The sequence below is a fragment of the Schistocerca nitens genome, chromosome 11 (assembly GCF_023898315.1).
Source record: "Schistocerca nitens isolate TAMUIC-IGC-003100 chromosome 11, iqSchNite1.1, whole genome shotgun sequence".
Taxonomy (NCBI): domain Eukaryota; kingdom Metazoa; phylum Arthropoda; class Insecta; order Orthoptera; family Acrididae; genus Schistocerca; species Schistocerca nitens.
In genome coordinates, this window is record NC_064624.1 from 149,481,223 (window position 1) to 149,504,224 (window position 23,002).

Here is a 23,002-nt window from a genome sequence, read left to right on the forward strand (position 1 = left end):
AGCGGACGGCCTGTGCGGGGTGTGGCAGTGTCGTGCTGGAGGGCGCCACTGGTAGCGATGTGGGCTTCCTCGCCTCGCCTCACACCGGGTGTGTGCATAGTTTGCAGTGCATTCGCACCATTCCTATCCCTGTCCCCGTCCCCGTCCCGACTTGTCCCGACTTTGCTCGACTGCCGCTCGCTGCCGCTCGGGTCGTGGTCCATATGACAGCGCAAGTACGACAAACGTCTGCGGGACGAGGCGAGACGAGACGACTAAGGAATAAATTCGTGATTACAAATCAAATTTCGAACTCTACACTCCTACACAACAATAGGCGGTGACGTATTTCAGAAATCACCTGCCGATTCGTACTGTTTTGTCGTTTTCAAAGTTTTCTTGGCAAACTTGCTTAGCAAATTCTCCCTCAAACTGAGTTGACTACTGCATTTTCGTACCATTGCAGTAGTTTAAAAGGCTTAAGGAAGCATCTTTGTCACAACAGAAAGGTGGTAGGGGTAGCGACATAAAACAAAAAAAAAAAAAGGAAGGAAGCCAACAGCACCCGGGTTTCCCAGGCGGTCACCCATCCAAGTACTAACCGGGCCCGATGATGCTTAACTTCGGTGATCGGACGAGAACCGGTGTATTCATCATGGTATGGCCGTTGGCACTCATGTAACGTAGGAGCACGGCAGAATTCGCGTTCGGCTTTTCTCCCAACACACAAAATGTTAGTTTTCGGCCGCATTTGACGAAAGCACTTCCTTCCGCAACAGCCAGTTCCTCGAGGACGGCGCGGGGGGCGCGCCCGGCGTCCCAGCAGAGCGACGGCCGAATTAGCGGGCGCACCGCCGCGTGTGTGAGACGCACTGCTGCTCGTTGCACCTCCTGTCATTCGCTGGGCGCGTGCAGCCTTCGACACTAGCGGAGGACGCATCTTGTCCCTGGTGTCCAGCGGACGGCCTGTGCGGGGTGTGGCAGTGTCGTGCTGGAGGGCGCCACTGGTAGCGATGTGGGCTTCCTCGCCTCGCCTCACACCGGGTGTGTGCATAGTTTGCAGTGCATTCGCACCATTCCTATCCCTGTCCCCGTCCCCGTCCCGACTTGTCCCGACTTTGCTCGACTGCCGCTCGCTGCCGCTCGGGTCGTGGTCCATATGACAGCGCAAGTACGACAAACGTCTGCGGGACGAGGCGAGACGAGACGACTAAGGAATAAATTCGTGATTACAAATCAAATTTCGAACTCTACACTCCTACACAACAATAGGCGGTGACGTATTTCAGAAATCACCTGCCGATTCGTACTGTTTTGTCGTTTTCAAAGTTTTCTTGGCAAACTTGCTTAGCAAATTCTCCCTCAAACTGAGTTGACTACTGCATTTTCGTACCATTGCAGTAGTTTAAAAGGCTTAAGGAAGCATCTTTGTCACAACAGAAAGGTGGTTTGAAAATTGGGCTGGTAGGGGTAGCGACATAAAACAAAAAAAAAAAAAAGGAAGGAAGCCAACAGCACCCGGGTTTCCCAGGCGGTCACCCATCCAAGTACTAACCGGGCCCGATGATGCTTAACTTCGGTGATCGGACGAGAACCGGTGTATTCATCATGGTATGGCCGTTGGCACTCATGTAACGTAGGAGCACGGCAGAATTCGCGTTCGGCTTTTCTCCCAACACACAAAATGTTAGTTTTCGGCCGCATTTGACGAAAGCACTTCCTTCCGCAACAGCCAGTTCCTCGAGGACGGCGCGGGGGGCGCGCCCGGCGTCCCAGCAGAGCGACGGCCGAATTAGCGGGCGCACCGCCGCGTGTGTGAGACGCACTGCTGCTCGTTGCACCTCCTGTCATTCGCTGGGCGCGTGCAGCCTTCGACACTAGCGGAGGACGCATCTTGTCCCTGGTGTCCAGCGGACGGCCTGTGCGGGGTGTGGCAGTGTCGTGCTGGAGGGCGCCACTGGTAGCGATGTGGGCTTCCTCGCCTCGCCTCACACCGGGTGTGTGCATAGTTTGCAGTGCATTCGCACCATTCCTATCCCTGTCCCCGTCCCCGTCCCGACTTGTCCCGACTTTGCTCGACTGCCGCTCGCTGCCGCTCGGGTCGTGGTCCATATGACAGCGCAAGTACGACAAACGTCTGCGGGACGAGGCGAGACGAGACGACTAAGGAATAAATTCGTGATTACAAATCAAATTTCGAACTCTACACTCCTACACAACAATAGGCGGTGACGTATTTCAGAAATCACCTGCCGATTCGTACTGTTTTGTCGTTTTCAAAGTTTTCTTGGCAAACTTGCTTAGCAAATTCTCCCTCAAACTGAGTTGACTACTGCATTTTCGTACCATTGCAGTAGTTTAAAAGGCTTAAGGAAGCATCTTTGTCACAACAGAAAGGTGGTTTGAAAATTGGGCTGGTAGGGGTAGCGACATAAAACAAAAAAAAAAAAAGGAAGGAAGCCAACAGCACCCGGGTTTCCCAGGCGGTCACCCATCCAAGTACTAACCGGGCCCGATGATGCTTAACTTCGGTGATCGGACGAGAACCGGTGTATTCATCATGGTATGGCCGTTGGCACTCATGTAACGTAGGAGCACGGCAGAATTCGCGTTCGGCTTTTCTCCCAACACACAAAATGTTAGTTTTCGGCCGCATTTGACGAAAGCACTTCCTTCCGCAACAGCCAGTTCCTCGAGGACGGCGCGGGGGGCGCGCCCGGCGTCCCAGCAGAGCGACGGCCGAATTAGCGGGCGCACCGCCGCGTGTGTGAGACGCACTGCTGCTCGTTGCACCTCCTGTCATTCGCTGGGCGCGTGCAGCCTTCGACACTAGCGGAGGACGCATCTTGTCCCTGGTGTCCAGCGGACGGCCTGTGCGGGGTGTGGCAGTGTCGTGCTGGAGGGCGCCACTGGTAGCGATGTGGGCTTCCTCGCCTCGCCTCACACCGGGTGTGTGCATAGTTTGCAGTGCATTCGCACCATTCCTATCCCTGTCCCCGTCCCCGTCCCGACTTGTCCCGACTTTGCTCGACTGCCGCTCGCTGCCGCTCGGGTCGTGGTCCATATGACAGCGCAAGTACGACAAACGTCTGCGGGACGAGGCGAGACGAGACGACTAAGGAATAAATTCGTGATTACAAATCAAATTTCGAACTCTACACTCCTACACAACAATAGGCGGTGACGTATTTCAGAAATCACCTGCCGATTCGTACTGTTTTGTCGTTTTCAAAGTTTTCTTGGCAAACTTGCTTAGCAAATTCTCCCTCAAACTGAGTTGACTACTGCATTTTCGTACCATTGCAGTAGTTTAAAAGGCTTAAGGAAGCATCTTTGTCACAACAGAAAGGTGGTTTGAAAATTGGGCTGGTAGGGGTAGCGACATAAAACAAAAAAAAAAAAAGGAAGGAAGCCAACAGCACCCGGGTTTCCCAGGCGGTCACCCATCCAAGTACTAACCGGGCCCGATGATGCTTAACTTCGGTGATCGGACGAGAACCGGTGTATTCCTCATGGTATGGCCGTTGGCACTCATGTAACGTAGGAGCACGGCAGAATTCGCGTTCGGCTTTTCTCCCAACACACAAAATGTTAGTTTTCGGCCGCATTTGACGAAAGCACTTCCTTCCGCAACAGCCAGTTCCTCGAGGACGGCGCGGGGGGCGCGCCCGGCGTCCCAGCAGAGCGACGGCCGAATTAGCGGGCGCACCGCCGGGTGTGTGAGACGCACTGCTGCTCGTTGCACCTCCTGTCATTCGCTGGGCGCGTGCAGCCTTCGACACTAGCGGAGGACGCATCTTGTCCCTGGTGTCCAGCGGACGGCCTGTGCGGGGTGTGGCAGTGTCGTGCTGGAGGGCGCCACTGGTAGCGATGTGGGCTTCCTCGCCTCGCCTCACACCGGGTGTGTGCATAGTTTGCAGTGCATTCGCACCATTCCTATCCCTGTCCCCGTCCCCGTCCCGACTTGTCCCGACTTTGCTCGACTGCCGCTCGCTGCCGCTCGGGTCGTGGTCCATATGACAGCGCAAGTACGACAAACGTCTGCGGGACGAGGCGAGACGAGACGACTAAGGAATAAATTCGTGATTACAAATCAAATTTCGAACTCTACACTCCTACACAACAATAGGCGGTGACGTATTTCAGAAATCACCTGCCGATTCGTACTGTTTTGTCGTTTTCAAAGTTTTCTTGGCAAACTTGCTTAGCAAATTCTCCCTCAAACTGAGTTGACTACTGCATTTTCGTACCATTGCAGTAGTTTAAAAGGCTTAAGGAAGCATCTTTGTCACAACAGAAAGGTGGTAGGGGTAGCGACATAAAACAAAAAAAAAAAAAGGAAGGAAGCCAACAGCACCCGGGTTTCCCAGGCGGTCACCCATCCAAGTACTAACCGGGCCCGATGATGCTTAACTTCGGTGATCGGACGAGAACCGGTGTATTCCTCATGGTATGGCCGTTGGCACTCATGTAACGTAGGAGCACGGCAGAATTCGCGTTCGGCTTTTCTCCCAACACACAAAATGTTAGTTTTCGGCCGCATTTGACGAAAGCACTTCCTTCCGCAACAGCCAGTTCCTCGAGGACGGCGCGGGGGGCGCGCCCGGCGTCCCAGCAGAGCGACGGCCGAATTAGCGGGCGCACCGCCGGGTGTGTGAGACGCACTGCTGCTCGTTGCACCTCCTGTCATTCGCTGGGCGCGTGCAGCCTTCGACACTAGCGGAGGACGCATCTTGTCCCTGGTGTCCAGCGGACGGCCTGTGCGGGGTGTGGCAGTGTCGTGCTGGAGGGCGCCACTGGTAGCGATGTGGGCTTCCTCGCCTCGCCTCACACCGGGTGTGTGCATAGTTTGCAGTGCATTCGCACCATTCCTATCCCTGTCCCCGTCCCCGTCCCGACTTGTCCCGACTTTGCTCGACTGCCGCTCGCTGCCGCTCGGGTCGTGGTCCATATGACAGCGCAAGTACGACAAACGTCTGCGGGACGAGGCGAGACGAGACGACTAAGGAATAAATTCGTGATTACAAATCAAATTTCGAACTCTACACTCCTACACAACAATAGGCGGTGACGTATTTCAGAAATCACCTGCCGATTCGTACTGTTTTGTCGTTTTCAAAGTTTTCTTGGCAAACTTGCTTAGCAAATTCTCCCTCAAACTGAGTTGACTACTGCATTTTCGTACCATTGCAGTAGTTTAAAAGGCTTAAGGAAGCATCTTTGTCACAACAGAAAGGTGGTTTGAAAATTGGGCTGGTAGGGGTAGCGACATAAAACAAAAAAAAAAAAAGGAAGGAAGCCAACAGCACCCGGGTTTCCCAGGCGGTCACCCATCCAAGTACTAACCGGGCCCGATGATGCTTAACTTCGGTGATCGGACGAGAACCGGTGTATTCATCATGGTATGGCCGTTGGCACTCATGTAACGTAGGAGCACGGCAGAATTCGCGTTCGGCTTTTCTCCCAACACACAAAATGTTAGTTTTCGGCCGCATTTGACGAAAGCACTTCCTTCCGCAACAGCCAGTTCCTCGAGGACGGCGCGGGGGGCGCGCCCGGCGTCCCAGCAGAGCGACGGCCGAATTAGCGGGCGCACCGCCGCGTGTGTGAGACGCACTGCTGCTCGTTGCACCTCCTGTCATTCGCTGGGCGCGTGCAGCCTTCGACACTAGCGGAGGACGCATCTTGTCCCTGGTGTCCAGCGGACGGCCTGTGCGGGGTGTGGCAGTGTCGTGCTGGAGGGCGCCACTGGTAGCGATGTGGGCTTCCTCGCCTCGCCTCACACCGGGTGTGTGCATAGTTTGCAGTGCATTCGCACCATTCCTATCCCTGTCCCCGTCCCCGTCCCGACTTGTCCCGACTTTGCTCGACTGCCGCTCGCTGCCGCTCGGGTCGTGGTCCATATGACAGCGCAAGTACGACAAACGTCTGCGGGACGAGGCGAGACGAGACGACTAAGGAATAAATTCGTGATTACAAATCAAATTTCGAACTCTACACTCCTACACAACAATAGGCGGTGACGTATTTCAGAAATCACCTGCCGATTCGTACTGTTTTGTCGTTTTCAAAGTTTTCTTGGCAAACTTGCTTAGCAAATTCTCCCTCAAACTGAGTTGACTACTGCATTTTCGTACCATTGCAGTAGTTTAAAAGGCTTAAGGAAGCATCTTTGTCACAACAGAAAGGTGGTTTGAAAATTGGGCTGGTAGGGGTAGCGACATAAAACAAAAAAAAAAAAAGGAAGGAAGCCAACAGCACCCGGGTTTCCCAGGCGGTCACCCATCCAAGTACTAACCGGGCCCGATGATGCTTAACTTCGGTGATCGGACGAGAACCGGTGTATTCATCATGGTATGGCCGTTGGCACTCATGTAACGTAGGAGCACGGCAGAATTCGCGTTCGGCTTTTCTCCCAACACACAAAATGTTAGTTTTCGGCCGCATTTGACGAAAGCACTTCCTTCCGCAACAGCCAGTTCCTCGAGGACGGCGCGGGGGGCGCGCCCGGCGTCCCAGCAGAGCGACGGCCGAATTAGCGGGCGCACCGCCGCGTGTGTGAGACGCACTGCTGCTCGTTGCACCTCCTGTCATTCGCTGGGCGCGTGCAGCCTTCGACACTAGCGGAGGACGCATCTTGTCCCTGGTGTCCAGCGGACGGCCTGTGCGGGGTGTGGCAGTGTCGTGCTGGAGGGCGCCACTGGTAGCGATGTGGGCTTCCTCGCCTCGCCTCACACCGGGTGTGTGCATAGTTTGCAGTGCATTCGCACCATTCCTATCCCTGTCCCCGTCCCCGTCCCGACTTGTCCCGACTTTGCTCGACTGCCGCTCGCTGCCGCTCGGGTCGTGGTCCATATGACAGCGCAAGTACGACAAACGTCTGCGGGACGAGGCGAGACGAGACGACTAAGGAATAAATTCGTGATTACAAATCAAATTTCGAACTCTACACTCCTACACAACAATAGGCGGTGACGTATTTCAGAAATCACCTGCCGATTCGTACTGTTTTGTCGTTTTCAAAGTTTTCTTGGCAAACTTGCTTAGCAAATTCTCCCTCAAACTGAGTTGACTACTGCATTTTCGTACCATTGCAGTAGTTTAAAAGGCTTAAGGAAGCATCTTTGTCACAACAGAAAGGTGGTAGGGGTAGCGACATAAAACAAAAAAAAAAAAAGGAAGGAAGCCAACAGCACCCGGGTTTCCCAGGCGGTCACCCATCCAAGTACTAACCGGGCCCGATGATGCTTAACTTCGGTGATCGGACGAGAACCGGTGTATTCATCATGGTATGGCCGTTGGCACTCATGTAACGTAGGAGCACGGCAGAATTCGCGTTCGGCTTTTCTCCCAACACACAAAATGTTAGTTTTCGGCCGCATTTGACGAAAGCACTTCCTTCCGCAACAGCCAGTTCCTCGAGGACGGCGCGGGGGGCGCGCCCGGCGTCCCAGCAGAGCGACGGCCGAATTAGCGGGCGCACCGCCGCGTGTGTGAGACGCACTGCTGCTCGTTGCACCTCCTGTCATTCGCTGGGCGCGTGCAGCCTTCGACACTAGCGGAGGACGCATCTTGTCCCTGGTGTCCAGCGGACGGCCTGTGCGGGGTGTGGCAGTGTCGTGCTGGAGGGCGCCACTGGTAGCGATGTGGGCTTCCTCGCCTCGCCTCACACCGGGTGTGTGCATAGTTTGCAGTGCATTCGCACCATTCCTATCCCTGTCCCCGTCCCCGTCCCGACTTGTCCCGACTTTGCTCGACTGCCGCTCGCTGCCGCTCGGGTCGTGGTCCATATGACAGCGCAAGTACGACAAACGTCTGCGGGACGAGGCGAGACGAGACGACTAAGGAATAAATTCGTGATTACAAATCAAATTTCGAACTCTACACTCCTACACAACAATAGGCGGTGACGTATTTCAGAAATCACCTGCCGATTCGTACTGTTTTGTCGTTTTCAAAGTTTTCTTGGCAAACTTGCTTAGCAAATTCTCCCTCAAACTGAGTTGACTACTGCATTTTCGTACCATTGCAGTAGTTTAAAAGGCTTAAGGAAGCATCTTTGTCACAACAGAAAGGTGGTTTGAAAATTGGGCTGGTAGGGGTAGCGACATAAAACAAAAAAAAAAAAAAGGAAGGAAGCCAACAGCACCCGGGTTTCCCAGGCGGTCACCCATCCAAGTACTAACCGGGCCCGATGATGCTTAACTTCGGTGATCGGACGAGAACCGGTGTATTCATCATGGTATGGCCGTTGGCACTCATGTAACGTAGGAGCACGGCAGAATTCGCGTTCGGCTTTTCTCCCAACACACAAAATGTTAGTTTTCGGCCGCATTTGACGAAAGCACTTCCTTCCGCAACAGCCAGTTCCTCGAGGACGGCGCGGGGGGCGCGCCCGGCGTCCCAGCAGAGCGACGGCCGAATTAGCGGGCGCACCGCCGCGTGTGTGAGACGCACTGCTGCTCGTTGCACCTCCTGTCATTCGCTGGGCGCGTGCAGCCTTCGACACTAGCGGAGGACGCATCTTGTCCCTGGTGTCCAGCGGACGGCCTGTGCGGGGTGTGGCAGTGTCGTGCTGGAGGGCGCCACTGGTAGCGATGTGGGCTTCCTCGCCTCGCCTCACACCGGGTGTGTGCATAGTTTGCAGTGCATTCGCACCATTCCTATCCCTGTCCCCGTCCCCGTCCCGACTTGTCCCGACTTTGCTCGACTGCCGCTCGCTGCCGCTCGGGTCGTGGTCCATATGACAGCGCAAGTACGACAAACGTCTGCGGGACGAGGCGAGACGAGACGACTAAGGAATAAATTCGTGATTACAAATCAAATTTCGAACTCTACACTCCTACACAACAATAGGCGGTGACGTATTTCAGAAATCACCTGCCGATTCGTACTGTTTTGTCGTTTTCAAAGTTTTCTTGGCAAACTTGCTTAGCAAATTCTCCCTCAAACTGAGTTGACTACTGCATTTTCGTACCATTGCAGTAGTTTAAAAGGCTTAAGGAAGCATCTTTGTCACAACAGAAAGGTGGTTTGAAAATTGGGCTGGTAGGGGTAGCGACATAAAACAAAAAAAAAAAAAGGAAGGAAGCCAACAGCACCCGGGTTTCCCAGGCGGTCACCCATCCAAGTACTAACCGGGCCCGATGATGCTTAACTTCGGTGATCGGACGAGAACCGGTGTATTCATCATGGTATGGCCGTTGGCACTCATGTAACGTAGGAGCACGGCAGAATTCGCGTTCGGCTTTTCTCCCAACACACAAAATGTTAGTTTTCGGCCGCATTTGACGAAAGCACTTCCTTCCGCAACAGCCAGTTCCTCGAGGACGGCGCGGGGGGCGCGCCCGGCGTCCCAGCAGAGCGACGGCCGAATTAGCGGGCGCACCGCCGCGTGTGTGAGACGCACTGCTGCTCGTTGCACCTCCTGTCATTCGCTGGGCGCGTGCAGCCTTCGACACTAGCGGAGGACGCATCTTGTCCCTGGTGTCCAGCGGACGGCCTGTGCGGGGTGTGGCAGTGTCGTGCTGGAGGGCGCCACTGGTAGCGATGTGGGCTTCCTCGCCTCGCCTCACACCGGGTGTGTGCATAGTTTGCAGTGCATTCGCACCATTCCTATCCCTGTCCCCGTCCCCGTCCCGACTTGTCCCGACTTTGCTCGACTGCCGCTCGCTGCCGCTCGGGTCGTGGTCCATATGACAGCGCAAGTACGACAAACGTCTGCGGGACGAGGCGAGACGAGACGACTAAGGAATAAATTCGTGATTACAAATCAAATTTCGAACTCTACACTCCTACACAACAATAGGCGGTGACGTATTTCAGAAATCACCTGCCGATTCGTACTGTTTTGTCGTTTTCAAAGTTTTCTTGGCAAACTTGCTTAGCAAATTCTCCCTCAAACTGAGTTGACTACTGCATTTTCGTACCATTGCAGTAGTTTAAAAGGCTTAAGGAAGCATCTTTGTCACAACAGAAAGGTGGTTTGAAAATTGGGCTGGTAGGGGTAGCGACATAAAACAAAAAAAAAAAAAGGAAGGAAGCCAACAGCACCCGGGTTTCCCAGGCGGTCACCCATCCAAGTACTAACCGGGCCCGATGATGCTTAACTTCGGTGATCGGACGAGAACCGGTGTATTCCTCATGGTATGGCCGTTGGCACTCATGTAACGTAGGAGCACGGCAGAATTCGCGTTCGGCTTTTCTCCCAACACACAAAATGTTAGTTTTCGGCCGCATTTGACGAAAGCACTTCCTTCCGCAACAGCCAGTTCCTCGAGGACGGCGCGGGGGGCGCGCCCGGCGTCCCAGCAGAGCGACGGCCGAATTAGCGGGCGCACCGCCGGGTGTGTGAGACGCACTGCTGCTCGTTGCACCTCCTGTCATTCGCTGGGCGCGTGCAGCCTTCGACACTAGCGGAGGACGCATCTTGTCCCTGGTGTCCAGCGGACGGCCTGTGCGGGGTGTGGCAGTGTCGTGCTGGAGGGCGCCACTGGTAGCGATGTGGGCTTCCTCGCCTCGCCTCACACCGGGTGTGTGCATAGTTTGCAGTGCATTCGCACCATTCCTATCCCTGTCCCCGTCCCCGTCCCGACTTGTCCCGACTTTGCTCGACTGCCGCTCGCTGCCGCTCGGGTCGTGGTCCATATGACAGCGCAAGTACGACAAACGTCTGCGGGACGAGGCGAGACGAGACGACTAAGGAATAAATTCGTGATTACAAATCAAATTTCGAACTCTACACTCCTACACAACAATAGGCGGTGACGTATTTCAGAAATCACCTGCCGATTCGTACTGTTTTGTCGTTTTCAAAGTTTTCTTGGCAAACTTGCTTAGCAAATTCTCCCTCAAACTGAGTTGACTACTGCATTTTCGTACCATTGCAGTAGTTTAAAAGGCTTAAGGAAGCATCTTTGTCACAACAGAAAGGTGGTAGGGGTAGCGACATAAAACAAAAAAAAAAAAAGGAAGGAAGCCAACAGCACCCGGGTTTCCCAGGCGGTCACCCATCCAAGTACTAACCGGGCCCGATGATGCTTAACTTCGGTGATCGGACGAGAACCGGTGTATTCCTCATGGTATGGCCGTTGGCACTCATGTAACGTAGGAGCACGGCAGAATTCGCGTTCGGCTTTTCTCCCAACACACAAAATGTTAGTTTTCGGCCGCATTTGACGAAAGCACTTCCTTCCGCAACAGCCAGTTCCTCGAGGACGGCGCGGGGGGCGCGCCCGGCGTCCCAGCAGAGCGACGGCCGAATTAGCGGGCGCACCGCCGGGTGTGTGAGACGCACTGCTGCTCGTTGCACCTCCTGTCATTCGCTGGGCGCGTGCAGCCTTCGACACTAGCGGAGGACGCATCTTGTCCCTGGTGTCCAGCGGACGGCCTGTGCGGGGTGTGGCAGTGTCGTGCTGGAGGGCGCCACTGGTAGCGATGTGGGCTTCCTCGCCTCGCCTCACACCGGGTGTGTGCATAGTTTGCAGTGCATTCGCACCATTCCTATCCCTGTCCCCGTCCCCGTCCCGACTTGTCCCGACTTTGCTCGACTGCCGCTCGCTGCCGCTCGGGTCGTGGTCCATATGACAGCGCAAGTACGACAAACGTCTGCGGGACGAGGCGAGACGAGACGACTAAGGAATAAATTCGTGATTACAAATCAAATTTCGAACTCTACACTCCTACACAACAATAGGCGGTGACGTATTTCAGAAATCACCTGCCGATTCGTACTGTTTTGTCGTTTTCAAAGTTTTCTTGGCAAACTTGCTTAGCAAATTCTCCCTCAAACTGAGTTGACTACTGCATTTTCGTACCATTGCAGTAGTTTAAAAGGCTTAAGGAAGCATCTTTGTCACAACAGAAAGGTGGTTTGAAAATTGGGCTGGTAGGGGTAGCGACATAAAACAAAAAAAAAAAAAGGAAGGAAGCCAACAGCACCCGGGTTTCCCAGGCGGTCACCCATCCAAGTACTAACCGGGCCCGATGATGCTTAACTTCGGTGATCGGACGAGAACCGGTGTATTCATCATGGTATGGCCGTTGGCACTCATGTAACGTAGGAGCACGGCAGAATTCGCGTTCGGCTTTTCTCCCAACACACAAAATGTTAGTTTTCGGCCGCATTTGACGAAAGCACTTCCTTCCGCAACAGCCAGTTCCTCGAGGACGGCGCGGGGGGCGCGCCCGGCGTCCCAGCAGAGCGACGGCCGAATTAGCGGGCGCACCGCCGCGTGTGTGAGACGCACTGCTGCTCGTTGCACCTCCTGTCATTCGCTGGGCGCGTGCAGCCTTCGACACTAGCGGAGGACGCATCTTGTCCCTGGTGTCCAGCGGACGGCCTGTGCGGGGTGTGGCAGTGTCGTGCTGGAGGGCGCCACTGGTAGCGATGTGGGCTTCCTCGCCTCGCCTCACACCGGGTGTGTGCATAGTTTGCAGTGCATTCGCACCATTCCTATCCCTGTCCCCGTCCCCGTCCCGACTTGTCCCGACTTTGCTCGACTGCCGCTCGCTGCCGCTCGGGTCGTGGTCCATATGACAGCGCAAGTACGACAAACGTCTGCGGGACGAGGCGAGACGAGACGACTAAGGAATAAATTCGTGATTACAAATCAAATTTCGAACTCTACACTCCTACACAACAATAGGCGGTGACGTATTTCAGAAATCACCTGCCGATTCGTACTGTTTTGTCGTTTTCAAAGTTTTCTTGGCAAACTTGCTTAGCAAATTCTCCCTCAAACTGAGTTGACTACTGCATTTTCGTACCATTGCAGTAGTTTAAAAGGCTTAAGGAAGCATCTTTGTCACAACAGAAAGGTGGTTTGAAAATTGGGCTGGTAGGGGTAGCGACATAAAACAAAAAAAAAAAAAGGAAGGAAGCCAACAGCACCCGGGTTTCCCAGGCGGTCACCCATCCAAGTACTAACCGGGCCCGATGATGCTTAACTTCGGTGATCGGACGAGAACCGGTGTATTCATCATGGTATGGCCGTTGGCACTCATGTAACGTAGGAGCACGGCAGAATTCGCGTTCGGCTTTTCTCCCAACACACAAAATGTTAGTTTTCGGCCGCATTTGACGAAAGCACTTCCTTCCGCAACAGCCAGTTCCTCGAGGACGGCGCGGGGGGCGCGCCCGGCGTCCCAGCAGAGCGACGGCCGAATTAGCGGGCGCACCGCCGCGTGTGTGAGACGCACTGCTGCTCGTTGCACCTCCTGTCATTCGCTGGGCGCGTGCAGCCTTCGACACTAGCGGAGGACGCATCTTGTCCCTGGTGTCCAGCGGACGGCCTGTGCGGGGTGTGGCAGTGTCGTGCTGGAGGGCGCCACTGGTAGCGATGTGGGCTTCCTCGCCTCGCCTCACACCGGGTGTGTGCATAGTTTGCAGTGCATTCGCACCATTCCTATCCCTGTCCCCGTCCCCGTCCCGACTTGTCCCGACTTTGCTCGACTGCCGCTCGCTGCCGCTCGGGTCGTGGTCCATATGACAGCGCAAGTACGACAAACGTCTGCGGGACGAGGCGAGACGAGACGACTAAGGAATAAATTCGTGATTACAAATCAAATTTCGAACTCTACACTCCTACACAACAATAGGCGGTGACGTATTTCAGAAATCACCTGCCGATTCGTACTGTTTTGTCGTTTTCAAAGTTTTCTTGGCAAACTTGCTTAGCAAATTCTCCCTCAAACTGAGTTGACTACTGCATTTTCGTACCATTGCAGTAGTTTAAAAGGCTTAAGGAAGCATCTTTGTCACAACAGAAAGGTGGTTTGAAAATTGGGCTGGTAGGGGTAGCGACATAAAACAAAAAAAAAAAAAGGAAGGAAGCCAACAGCACCCGGGTTTCCCAGGCGGTCACCCATCCAAGTACTAACCGGGCCCGATGATGCTTAACTTCGGTGATCGGACGAGAACCGGTGTATTCATCATGGTATGGCCGTTGGCACTCATGTAACGTAGGAGCACGGCAGAATTCGCGTTCGGCTTTTCTCCCAACACACAAAATGTTAGTTTTCGGCCGCATTTGACGAAAGCACTTCCTTCCGCAACAGCCAGTTCCTCGAGGACGGCGCGGGGGGCGCGCCCGGCGTCCCAGCAGAGCGACGGCCGAATTAGCGGGCGCACCGCCGCGTGTGTGAGACGCACTGCTGCTCGTTGCACCTCCTGTCATTCGCTGGGCGCGTGCAGCCTTCGACACTAGCGGAGGACGCATCTTGTCCCTGGTGTCCAGCGGACGGCCTGTGCGGGGTGTGGCAGTGTCGTGCTGGAGGGCGCCACTGGTAGCGATGTGGGCTTCCTCGCCTCGCCTCACACCGGGTGTGTGCATAGTTTGCAGTGCATTCGCACCATTCCTATCCCTGTCCCCGTCCCCGTCCCGACTTGTCCCGACTTTGCTCGACTGCCGCTCGCTGCCGCTCGGGTCGTGGTCCATATGACAGCGCAAGTACGACAAACGTCTGCGGGACGAGGCGAGACGAGACGACTAAGGAATAAATTCGTGATTACAAATCAAATTTCGAACTCTACACTCCTACACAACAATAGGCGGTGACGTATTTCAGAAATCACCTGCCGATTCGTACTGTTTTGTCGTTTTCAAAGTTTTCTTGGCAAACTTGCTTAGCAAATTCTCCCTCAAACTGAGTTGACTACTGCATTTTCGTACCATTGCAGTAGTTTAAAAGGCTTAAGGAAGCATCTTTGTCACAACAGAAAGGTGGTTTGAAAATTGGGCTGGTAGGGGTAGCGACATAAAACAAAAAAAAAAAAAGGAAGGAAGCCAACAGCACCCGGGTTTCCCAGGCGGTCACCCATCCAAGTACTAACCGGGCCCGATGATGCTTAACTTCGGTGATCGGACGAGAACCGGTGTATTCCTCATGGTATGGCCGTTGGCACTCATGTAACGTAGGAGCACGGCAGAATTCGCGTTCGGCTTTTCTCCCAACACACAAAATGTTAGTTTTCGGCCGCATTTGACGAAAGCACTTCCTTCCGCAACAGCCAGTTCCTCGAGGACGGCGCGGGGGGCGCGCCCGGCGTCCCAGCAGAGCGACGGCCGAATTAGCGGGCGCACCGCCGGGTGTGTGAGACGCACTGCTGCTCGTTGCACCTCCTGTCATTCGCTGGGCGCGTGCAGCCTTCGACACTAGCGGAGGACGCATCTTGTCCCTGGTGTCCAGCGGACGGCCTGTGCGGGGTGTGGCAGTGTCGTGCTGGAGGGCGCCACTGGTAGCGATGTGGGCTTCCTCGCCTCGCCTCACACCGGGTGTGTGCATAGTTTGCAGTGCATTCGCACCATTCCTATCCCTGTCCCCGTCCCCGTCCCGACTTGTCCCGACTTTGCTCGACTGCCGCTCGCTGCCGCTCGGGTCGTGGTCCATATGACAGCGCAAGTACGACAAACGTCTGCGGGACGAGGCGAGACGAGACGACTAAGGAATAAATTCGTGATTACAAATCAAATTTCGAACTCTACACTCCTACACAACAATAGGCGGTGACGTATTTCAGAAATCACCTGCCGATTCGTACTGTTTTGTCGTTTTCAAAGTTTTCTTGGCAAACTTGCTTAGCAAATTCTCCCTCAAACTGAGTTGACTACTGCATTTTCGTACCATTGCAGTAGTTTAAAAGGCTTAAGGAAGCATCTTTGTCACAACAGAAAGGTGGTAGGGGTAGCGACATAAAACAAAAAAAAAAAAAGGAAGGAAGCCAACAGCACCCGGGTTTCCCAGGCGGTCACCCATCCAAGTACTAACCGGGCCCGATGATGCTTAACTTCGGTGATCGGACGAGAACCGGTGTATTCCTCATGGTATGGCCGTTGGCACTCATGTAACGTAGGAGCACGGCAGAATTCGCGTTCGGCTTTTCTCCCAACACACAAAATGTTAGTTTTCGGCCGCATTTGACGAAAGCACTTCCTTCCGCAACAGCCAGTTCCTCGAGGACGGCGCGGGGGGCGCGCCCGGCGTCCCAGCAGAGCGACGGCCGAATTAGCGGGCGCACCGCCGGGTGTGTGAGACGCACTGCTGCTCGTTGCACCTCCTGTCATTCGCTGGGCGCGTGCAGCCTTCGACACTAGCGGAGGACGCATCTTGTCCCTGGTGTCCAGCGGACGGCCTGTGCGGGGTGTGGCAGTGTCGTGCTGGAGGGCGCCACTGGTAGCGATGTGGGCTTCCTCGCCTCGCCTCACACCGGGTGTGTGCATAGTTTGCAGTGCATTCGCACCATTCCTATCCCTGTCCCCGTCCCCGTCCCGACTTGTCCCGACTTTGCTCGACTGCCGCTCGCTGCCGCTCGGGTCGTGGTCCATATGACAGCGCAAGTACGACAAACGTCTGCGGGACGAGGCGAGACGAGACGACTAAGGAATAAATTCGTGATTACAAATCAAATTTCGAACTCTACACTCCTACACAACAATAGGCGGTGACGTATTTCAGAAATCACCTGCCGATTCGTACTGTTTTGTCGTTTTCAAAGTTTTCTTGGCAAACTTGCTTAGCAAATTCTCCCTCAAACTGAGTTGACTACTGCATTTTCGTACCATTGCAGTAGTTTAAAAGGCTTAAGGAAGCATCTTTGTCACAACAGAAAGGTGGTAGGGGTAGCGACATAAAACAAAAAAAAAAAAAGGAAGGAAGCCAACAGCACCCGGGTTTCCCAGGCGGTCACCCATCCAAGTACTAACCGGGCCCGATGATGCTTAACTTCGGTGATCGGACGAGAACCGGTGTATTCATCATGGTATGGCCGTTGGCACTCATGTAACGTAGGAGCACGGCAGAATTCGCGTTCGGCTTTTCTCCCAACACACAAAATGTTAGTTTTCGGCCGCATTTGACGAAAGCACTTCCTTCCGCAACAGCCAGTTCCTCGAGGACGGCGCGGGGGGCGCGCCCGGCGTCCCAGCAGAGCGACGGCCGAATTAGCGGGCGCACCGCCGGGTGTGTGAGACGCACTGCTGCTCGTTGCACCTCCTGTCATTCGCTGGGCGCGTGCAGCCTTCGACACTAGCGGAGGACGCATCTTGTCCCTGGTGTCCAGCGGACGGCCTGTGCGGGGTGTGGCAGTGTCGTGCTGGAGGGCGCCACTGGTAGCGATGTGGGCTTCCTCGCCTCGCCTCACACCGGGTGTGTGCATAGTTTGCAGTGCATTCGCACCATTCCTATCCCTGTCCCCGTCCCCGTCCCGACTTGTCCCGACTTTGCTCGACTGCCGCTCGCTGCCGCTCGGGTCGTGGTCCATATGACAGCGCAAGTACGACAAACGTCTGCGGGACGAGGCGAGACGAGACGACTAAGGAATAAATTCGTGATTACAAATCAAATTTCGAACTCTACACTCCTACACAACAATAGGCGGTGACGTATTTCAGAAATCACCTGCCGATTCGTACTGTTTTGTCGTTTTCAAAGTTTTCTTGGCAAACTTGCTTAGCAAATTCTCCCTCAAACTGAGTTGACTACTGCATTTTCGTACCATTGCAGTAGTTTAAAAGGCTTAAGGAAGCATCTTTGTCACAACAGAAAGGTGGTTTGAAAATTGGGCTGGTAGGGGTAGCGACATAAAACAAAAAAAAAAAAAGGAAGGAAGCCAACAGCACCCGGGTTTCCCAGGCGGTCACCCATCCAAGTACTAACCGGGCCCGATGATGCTTAACTTCGGTGATCGGACGAGAACCGGTGTATTCATCATGGTATGGCCGTTGGCACTCATGTAACGTAGGAGCACGGCAGAATTCGCGTTCGGCTTTTCTCCCAACACACAAAATGTTAGTTTTCGGCCGCATTTGACGAAAGCACTTCCTTCCGCAACAGCCAGTTCCTCGAGGACGGCGCGGGGGGCGCGCCCGGCGTCCCAGCAGAGCGACGGCCGAATTAGCGGGCGCACCGCCGCGTGTGTGAGACGCACTGCTGCTCGTTGCACCTCCTGTCATTCGCTGGGCGCGTGCAGCCTTCGACACTAGCGGAGGACGCATCTTGTCCCTGGTGTCCAGCGGACGGCCTGTGCGGGGTGTGGCAGTGTCGTGCTGGAGGGCGCCACTGGTAGCGATGTGGGCTTCCTCGCCTCGCCTCACACCGGGTGTGTGCATAGTTTGCAGTGCATTCGCACCATTCCTATCCCTGTCCCCGTCCCCGTCCCGACTTGTCCCGACTTTGCTCGACTGCCGCTCGCTGCCGCTCGGGTCGTGGTCCATATGACAGCGCAAGTACGACAAACGTCTGCGGGACGAGGCGAGACGAGACGACTAAGGAATAAATTCGTGATTACAAATCAAATTTCGAACTCTACACTCCTACACAACAATAGGCGGTGACGTATTTCAGAAATCACCTGCCGATTCGTACTGTTTTGTCGTTTTCAAAGTTTTCTTGGCAAACTTGCTTAGCAAATTCTCCCTCAAACTGAGTTGACTACTGCATTTTCGTACCATTGCAGTAGTTTAAAAGGCTTAAGGAAGCATCTTTGTCACAACAGAAAGGTGGTAGGGGTAGCGACATAAAACAAAAAAAAAAAAAGGAAGGAAGCCAACAGCACCCGGGTTTCCCAGGCGGTCACCCATCCAAGTACTAACCGGGCCCGATGATGCTTAACTTCGGTGATCGGACGAGAACCGGTGTATTCATCATGGTATGGCCGTTGGCACTCATGTAACGTAGGAGCACGGCAGAATTCGCGTTCGGCTTTTCTCCCAACACACAAAATGTTAGTTTTCGGCCGCATTTGACGAAAGCACTTCCTTCCGCAACAGCCAGTTCCTCGAGGACGGCGCGGGGGGCGCGCCCGGCGTCCCAGCAGAGCGACGGCCGAATTAGCGGGCGCACCGCCGGGTGTGTGAGACGCACTGCTGCTCGTTGCACCTCCTGTCATTCGCTGGGCGCGTGCAGCCTTCGACACTAGCGGAGGACGCATCTTGTCCCTGGTGTCCAGCGGACGGCCTGTGCGGGGTGTGGCAGTGTCGTGCTGGAGGGCGCCACTGGTAGCGATGTGGGCTTCCTCGCCTCGCCTCACACCGGGTGTGTGCATAGTTTGCAGTGCATTCGCACCATTCCTATCCCTGTCCCCGTCCCCGTCCCGACTTGTCCCGACTTTGCTCGACTGCCGCTCGCTGCCGCTCGGGTCGTGGTCCATATGACAGCGCAAGTACGACAAACGTCTGCGGGACGAGGCGAGACGAGACGACTAAGGAATAAATTCGTGATTACAAATCAAATTTCGAACTCTACACTCCTACACAACAATAGGCGGTGACGTATTTCAGAAATCACCTGCCGATTCGTACTGTTTTGTCGTTTTCAAAGTTTTCTTGGCAAACTTGCTTAGCAAATTCTCCCTCAAACTGAGTTGACTACTGCATTTTCGTACCATTGCAGTAGTTTAAAAGGCTTAAGGAAGCATCTTTGTCACAACAGAAAGGTGGTTTGAAAATTGGGCTGGTAGGGGTAGCGACATAAAACAAAAAAAAAAAAAGGAAGGAAGCCAACAGCACCCGGGTTTCCCAGGCGGTCACCCATCCAAGTACTAACCGGGCCCGATGATGCTTAACTTCGGTGATCGGACGAGAACCGGTGTATTCATCATGGTATGGCCGTTGGCACTCATGTAACGTAGGAGCACGGCAGAATTCGCGTTCGGCTTTTCTCCCAACACACAAAATGTTAGTTTTCGGCCGCATTTGACGAAAGCACTTCCTTCCGCAACAGCCAGTTCCTCGAGGACGGCGCGGGGGGCGCGCCCGGCGTCCCAGCAGAGCGACGGCCGAATTAGCGGGCGCACCGCCGCGTGTGTGAGACGCACTGCTGCTCGTTGCACCTCCTGTCATTCGCTGGGCGCGTGCAGCCTTCGACACTAGCGGAGGACGCATCTTGTCCCTGGTGTCCAGCGGACGGCCTGTGCGGGGTGTGGCAGTGTCGTGCTGGAGGGCGCCACTGGTAGCGTGTGCATAGTTTGCAGTGCATTCGCACCATTCCTATCCCTGTCCCCGTCCCCGTCCCGACTTGTCCCGACTTTGCTCGACTGCCGCTCGCTGCCGCTCGGGTCGTGGTCCATATGACAGCGCAAGTACGACAAACGTCTGCGGGACGAGGCGAGACGAGACGACTAAGGAATAAATTCGTGATTACAAATCAAATTTCGAACTCTACACTCCTACACAACAATAGGCGGTGACGTATTTCAGAAATCACCTGCCGATTCGTACTGTTTTGTCGTTTTCAAAGTTTTCTTGGCAAACTTGCTTAGCAAATTCTCCCTCAAACTGAGTTGACTACTGCATTTTCGTACCATTGCAGTAGTTTAAAAGGCTTAAGGAAGCATCTTTGTCACAACAGAAAGGTGGTTTGAAAATTGGGCTGGTAGGGGTAGCGACATAAAACAAAAAAAAAAAAAGGAAGGAAGCCAACAGCACCCGGGTTTCCCAGGCGGTCACCCATCCAAGTACTAACCGGGCCCGATGATGCTTAACTTCGGTGATCGGACGAGAACCGGTGTATTCATCATGGTATGGCCGTTGGCACTCATGTAACGTAGGAGCACGGCAGAATTCGCGTTCGGCTTTTCTCCCAACACACAAAATGTTAGTTTTCGGCCGCATTTGACGAAAGCACTTCCTTCCGCAACAGCCAGTTCCTCGAGGACGGCGCGGGGGGCGCGCCCGGCGTCCCAGCAGAGCGACGGCCGAATTAGCGGGCGCACCGCCGCGTGTGTGAGACGCTCTGCTGCTCGTTGCACCTCCTGTCATTCGCTGGGCGCGTGCAGCCTTCGACACTAGCGGAGGACGCATCTTGTCCCTGGTGTCCAGCGGACGGCCTGTGCGGGGTGTGGCAGTGTCGTGCTGGAGGGCGCCACTGGTAGCGATGTGGGCTTCCTCGCCTCGCCTCACACCGGGTGTGTGCATAGTTTGCAGTGCATTCGCACCATTCCTATCCCTGTCCCCGTCCCCGTCCCGACTTGTCCCGACTTTGCTCGACTGCCGCTCGCTGCCGCTCGGGTCGTGGTCCATATGACAGCGCAAGTACGACAAACGTCTGCGGGACGAGGCGAGACGAGACGACTAAGGAATAAATTCGTGATTACAAATCAAATTTCGAACTCTACACTCCTACACAACAATAGGCGGTGACGTATTTCAGAAATCACCTGCCGATTCGTACTGTTTTGTCGTTTTCAAAGTTTTCTTGGCAAACTTGCTTAGCAAATTCTCCCTCAAACTGAGTTGACTACTGCATTTTCGTACCATTGCAGTAGTTTAAAAGGCTTAAGGAAGCATCTTTGTCACAACAGAAAGGTGGTTTGAAAATTGGGCTGGTAGGGGTAGCGACATAAAACAAAAAAAAAAAAAGGAAGGAAGCCAACAGCACCCGGGTTTCCCAGGCGGTCACCCATCCAAGTACTAACCGGGCCCGATGATGCTTAACTTCGGTGATCGGACGAGAACCGGTGTATTCATCATGGTATGGCCGTTGGCACTCATGTAACGTAGGAGCACGGCAGAATTCGCGTTCGGCTTTTCTCCCAACACACAAAATGTTAGTTTTCGGCCGCATTTGACGAAAGCACTTCCTTCCGCAACAGCCAGTTCCTCGAGGACGGCGCGGGGGGCGCGCCCGGCGTCCCAGCAGAGCGACGGCCGAATTAGCGGGCGCACCGCCGCGTGTGTGAGACGCACTGCTGCTCGTTGCACCTCCTGTCATTCGCTGGGCGCGTGCAGCCTTCGACACTAGCGGAGGACGCATCTTGTCCCTGGTGTCCAGCGGACGGCCTGTGCGGGGTGTGGCAGTGTCGTGCTGGAGGGCGCCACTGGTAGCGATGTGGGCTTCCTCGCCTCGCCTCACACCGGGTGTGTGCATAGTTTGCAGTGCATTCGCACCATTCCTATCCCTGTCCCCGTCCCCGTCCCGACTTGTCCCGACTTTGCTCGACTGCCGCTCGCTGCCGCTCGGGTCGTGGTCCATATGACAGCGCAAGTACGACAAACGTCTGCGGGACGAGGCGAGACGAGACGACTAAGGAATAAATTCGTGATTACAAATCAAATTTCGAACTCTACACTCCTACACAACAATAGGCGGTGACGTATTTCAGAAATCACCTGCCGATTCGTACTGTTTTGTCGTTTTCAAAGTTTTCTTGGCAAACTTGCTTAGCAAATTCTCCCTCAAACTGAGTTGACTACTGCATTTTCGTACCATTGCAGTAGTTTAAAAGGCTTAAGGAAGCATCTTTGTCACAACAGAAAGGTGGTTTGAAAATTGGGCTGGTAGGGGTAGCGACATAAAACAAAAAAAAAAAAAGGAAGGAAGCCAACAGCACCCGGGTTTCCCAGGCGGTCACCCATCCAAGTACTAACCGGGCCCGATGATGCTTAACTTCGGTGATCGGACGAGAACCGGTGTATTCATCATGGTATGGCCGTTGGCACTCATGTAACGTAGGAGCACGGCAGAATTCGCGTTCGGCTTTTCTCCCAACACACAAAATGTTAGTTTTCGGCCGCATTTGACGAAAGCACTTCCTTCCGCAACAGCCAGTTCCTCGAGGACGGCGCGGGGGGCGCGCCCGGCGTCCCAGCAGAGCGACGGCCGAATTAGCGGGCGCACCGCCGCGTGTGTGAGACGCTCTGCTGCTCGTTGCACCTCCTGTCATTCGCTGGGCGCGTGCAGCCTTCGACACTAGCGGAGGACGCATCTTGTCCCTGGTGTCCAGCGGACGGCCTGTGCGGGGTGTGGCAGTGTCGTGCTGGAGGGCGCCACTGGTAGCGATGTGGGCTTCCTCGCCTCGCCTCACACCGGGTGTGTGCATAGTTTGCAGTGCATTCGCACCATTCCTATCCCTGTCCCCGTCCCCGTCCCGACTTGTCCCGACTTTGCTCGACTGCCGCTCGCTGCCGCTCGGGTCGTGGTCCATATGACAGCGCAAGTACGACAAACGTCTGCGGGACGAGGCGAGACGAGACGACTAAGGAATAAATTCGTGATTACAAATCAAATTTCGAACTCTACACTCCTA

General features: G+C 54.5%; 24 non-coding genes across 24 annotated transcripts; all 24 read right to left on the minus strand.

Annotated features, from left to right (window-relative positions):
- Window positions 1-532: 532 nt before the first annotated feature.
- Window positions 533-651, minus strand: LOC126214312 (5S ribosomal RNA). Its single transcript, XR_007541783.1, has one exon. It is a non-coding gene; the product is annotated as a 5S ribosomal RNA (ribosomal RNA).
- An 834-nt stretch (window positions 652-1,485) lies between these two features.
- On the minus strand, window positions 1,486-1,604 carry LOC126214313 (5S ribosomal RNA). The gene has a single exon (XR_007541784.1). It is a non-coding gene; the product is annotated as a 5S ribosomal RNA (ribosomal RNA).
- An 833-nt stretch (window positions 1,605-2,437) lies between these two features.
- Window positions 2,438-2,556, minus strand: LOC126214314 (5S ribosomal RNA). The gene has a single exon (XR_007541785.1). It is a non-coding gene; the product is annotated as a 5S ribosomal RNA (ribosomal RNA).
- Window positions 2,557-3,389: 833 nt separating this feature from the next.
- LOC126214462 (5S ribosomal RNA) lies at window positions 3,390-3,508 on the minus strand. The gene has a single exon (XR_007541918.1). It is a non-coding gene; the product is annotated as a 5S ribosomal RNA (ribosomal RNA).
- An 816-nt stretch (window positions 3,509-4,324) lies between these two features.
- On the minus strand, window positions 4,325-4,443 carry LOC126214463 (5S ribosomal RNA). The gene has a single exon (XR_007541919.1). It is a non-coding gene; the product is annotated as a 5S ribosomal RNA (ribosomal RNA).
- Window positions 4,444-5,276: 833 nt separating this feature from the next.
- LOC126214316 (5S ribosomal RNA) lies at window positions 5,277-5,395 on the minus strand. The gene has a single exon (XR_007541786.1). It is a non-coding gene; the product is annotated as a 5S ribosomal RNA (ribosomal RNA).
- An 833-nt stretch (window positions 5,396-6,228) lies between these two features.
- On the minus strand, window positions 6,229-6,347 carry LOC126214318 (5S ribosomal RNA). Its single transcript, XR_007541788.1, has one exon. It is a non-coding gene; the product is annotated as a 5S ribosomal RNA (ribosomal RNA).
- Window positions 6,348-7,163: 816 nt separating this feature from the next.
- Window positions 7,164-7,282, minus strand: LOC126214319 (5S ribosomal RNA). The gene has a single exon (XR_007541789.1). It is a non-coding gene; the product is annotated as a 5S ribosomal RNA (ribosomal RNA).
- An 834-nt stretch (window positions 7,283-8,116) lies between these two features.
- On the minus strand, window positions 8,117-8,235 carry LOC126214320 (5S ribosomal RNA). The gene has a single exon (XR_007541790.1). It is a non-coding gene; the product is annotated as a 5S ribosomal RNA (ribosomal RNA).
- An 833-nt stretch (window positions 8,236-9,068) lies between these two features.
- Window positions 9,069-9,187, minus strand: LOC126214321 (5S ribosomal RNA). The gene has a single exon (XR_007541791.1). It is a non-coding gene; the product is annotated as a 5S ribosomal RNA (ribosomal RNA).
- Window positions 9,188-10,020: 833 nt separating this feature from the next.
- Window positions 10,021-10,139, minus strand: LOC126214464 (5S ribosomal RNA). The gene has a single exon (XR_007541920.1). It is a non-coding gene; the product is annotated as a 5S ribosomal RNA (ribosomal RNA).
- Window positions 10,140-10,955: 816 nt separating this feature from the next.
- Window positions 10,956-11,074, minus strand: LOC126214466 (5S ribosomal RNA). The gene has a single exon (XR_007541922.1). It is a non-coding gene; the product is annotated as a 5S ribosomal RNA (ribosomal RNA).
- Window positions 11,075-11,907: 833 nt separating this feature from the next.
- On the minus strand, window positions 11,908-12,026 carry LOC126214322 (5S ribosomal RNA). Its single transcript, XR_007541792.1, has one exon. It is a non-coding gene; the product is annotated as a 5S ribosomal RNA (ribosomal RNA).
- An 833-nt stretch (window positions 12,027-12,859) lies between these two features.
- Window positions 12,860-12,978, minus strand: LOC126214324 (5S ribosomal RNA). Its single transcript, XR_007541794.1, has one exon. It is a non-coding gene; the product is annotated as a 5S ribosomal RNA (ribosomal RNA).
- Window positions 12,979-13,811: 833 nt separating this feature from the next.
- Window positions 13,812-13,930, minus strand: LOC126214325 (5S ribosomal RNA). The gene has a single exon (XR_007541795.1). It is a non-coding gene; the product is annotated as a 5S ribosomal RNA (ribosomal RNA).
- An 833-nt stretch (window positions 13,931-14,763) lies between these two features.
- Window positions 14,764-14,882, minus strand: LOC126214467 (5S ribosomal RNA). Its single transcript, XR_007541923.1, has one exon. It is a non-coding gene; the product is annotated as a 5S ribosomal RNA (ribosomal RNA).
- An 816-nt stretch (window positions 14,883-15,698) lies between these two features.
- LOC126214468 (5S ribosomal RNA) lies at window positions 15,699-15,817 on the minus strand. Its single transcript, XR_007541924.1, has one exon. It is a non-coding gene; the product is annotated as a 5S ribosomal RNA (ribosomal RNA).
- Window positions 15,818-16,633: 816 nt separating this feature from the next.
- LOC126214327 (5S ribosomal RNA) lies at window positions 16,634-16,752 on the minus strand. Its single transcript, XR_007541796.1, has one exon. It is a non-coding gene; the product is annotated as a 5S ribosomal RNA (ribosomal RNA).
- Window positions 16,753-17,585: 833 nt separating this feature from the next.
- On the minus strand, window positions 17,586-17,704 carry LOC126214328 (5S ribosomal RNA). The gene has a single exon (XR_007541797.1). It is a non-coding gene; the product is annotated as a 5S ribosomal RNA (ribosomal RNA).
- Window positions 17,705-18,520: 816 nt separating this feature from the next.
- LOC126214329 (5S ribosomal RNA) lies at window positions 18,521-18,639 on the minus strand. The gene has a single exon (XR_007541798.1). It is a non-coding gene; the product is annotated as a 5S ribosomal RNA (ribosomal RNA).
- Window positions 18,640-19,472: 833 nt separating this feature from the next.
- On the minus strand, window positions 19,473-19,591 carry LOC126214331 (5S ribosomal RNA). Its single transcript, XR_007541800.1, has one exon. It is a non-coding gene; the product is annotated as a 5S ribosomal RNA (ribosomal RNA).
- Window positions 19,592-20,390: 799 nt separating this feature from the next.
- Window positions 20,391-20,509, minus strand: LOC126214332 (5S ribosomal RNA). The gene has a single exon (XR_007541801.1). It is a non-coding gene; the product is annotated as a 5S ribosomal RNA (ribosomal RNA).
- Window positions 20,510-21,342: 833 nt separating this feature from the next.
- LOC126214333 (5S ribosomal RNA) lies at window positions 21,343-21,461 on the minus strand. Its single transcript, XR_007541802.1, has one exon. It is a non-coding gene; the product is annotated as a 5S ribosomal RNA (ribosomal RNA).
- Window positions 21,462-22,294: 833 nt separating this feature from the next.
- Window positions 22,295-22,413, minus strand: LOC126214334 (5S ribosomal RNA). Its single transcript, XR_007541803.1, has one exon. It is a non-coding gene; the product is annotated as a 5S ribosomal RNA (ribosomal RNA).
- Between the last annotated feature and the right edge of the window lie 589 nt (window positions 22,414-23,002).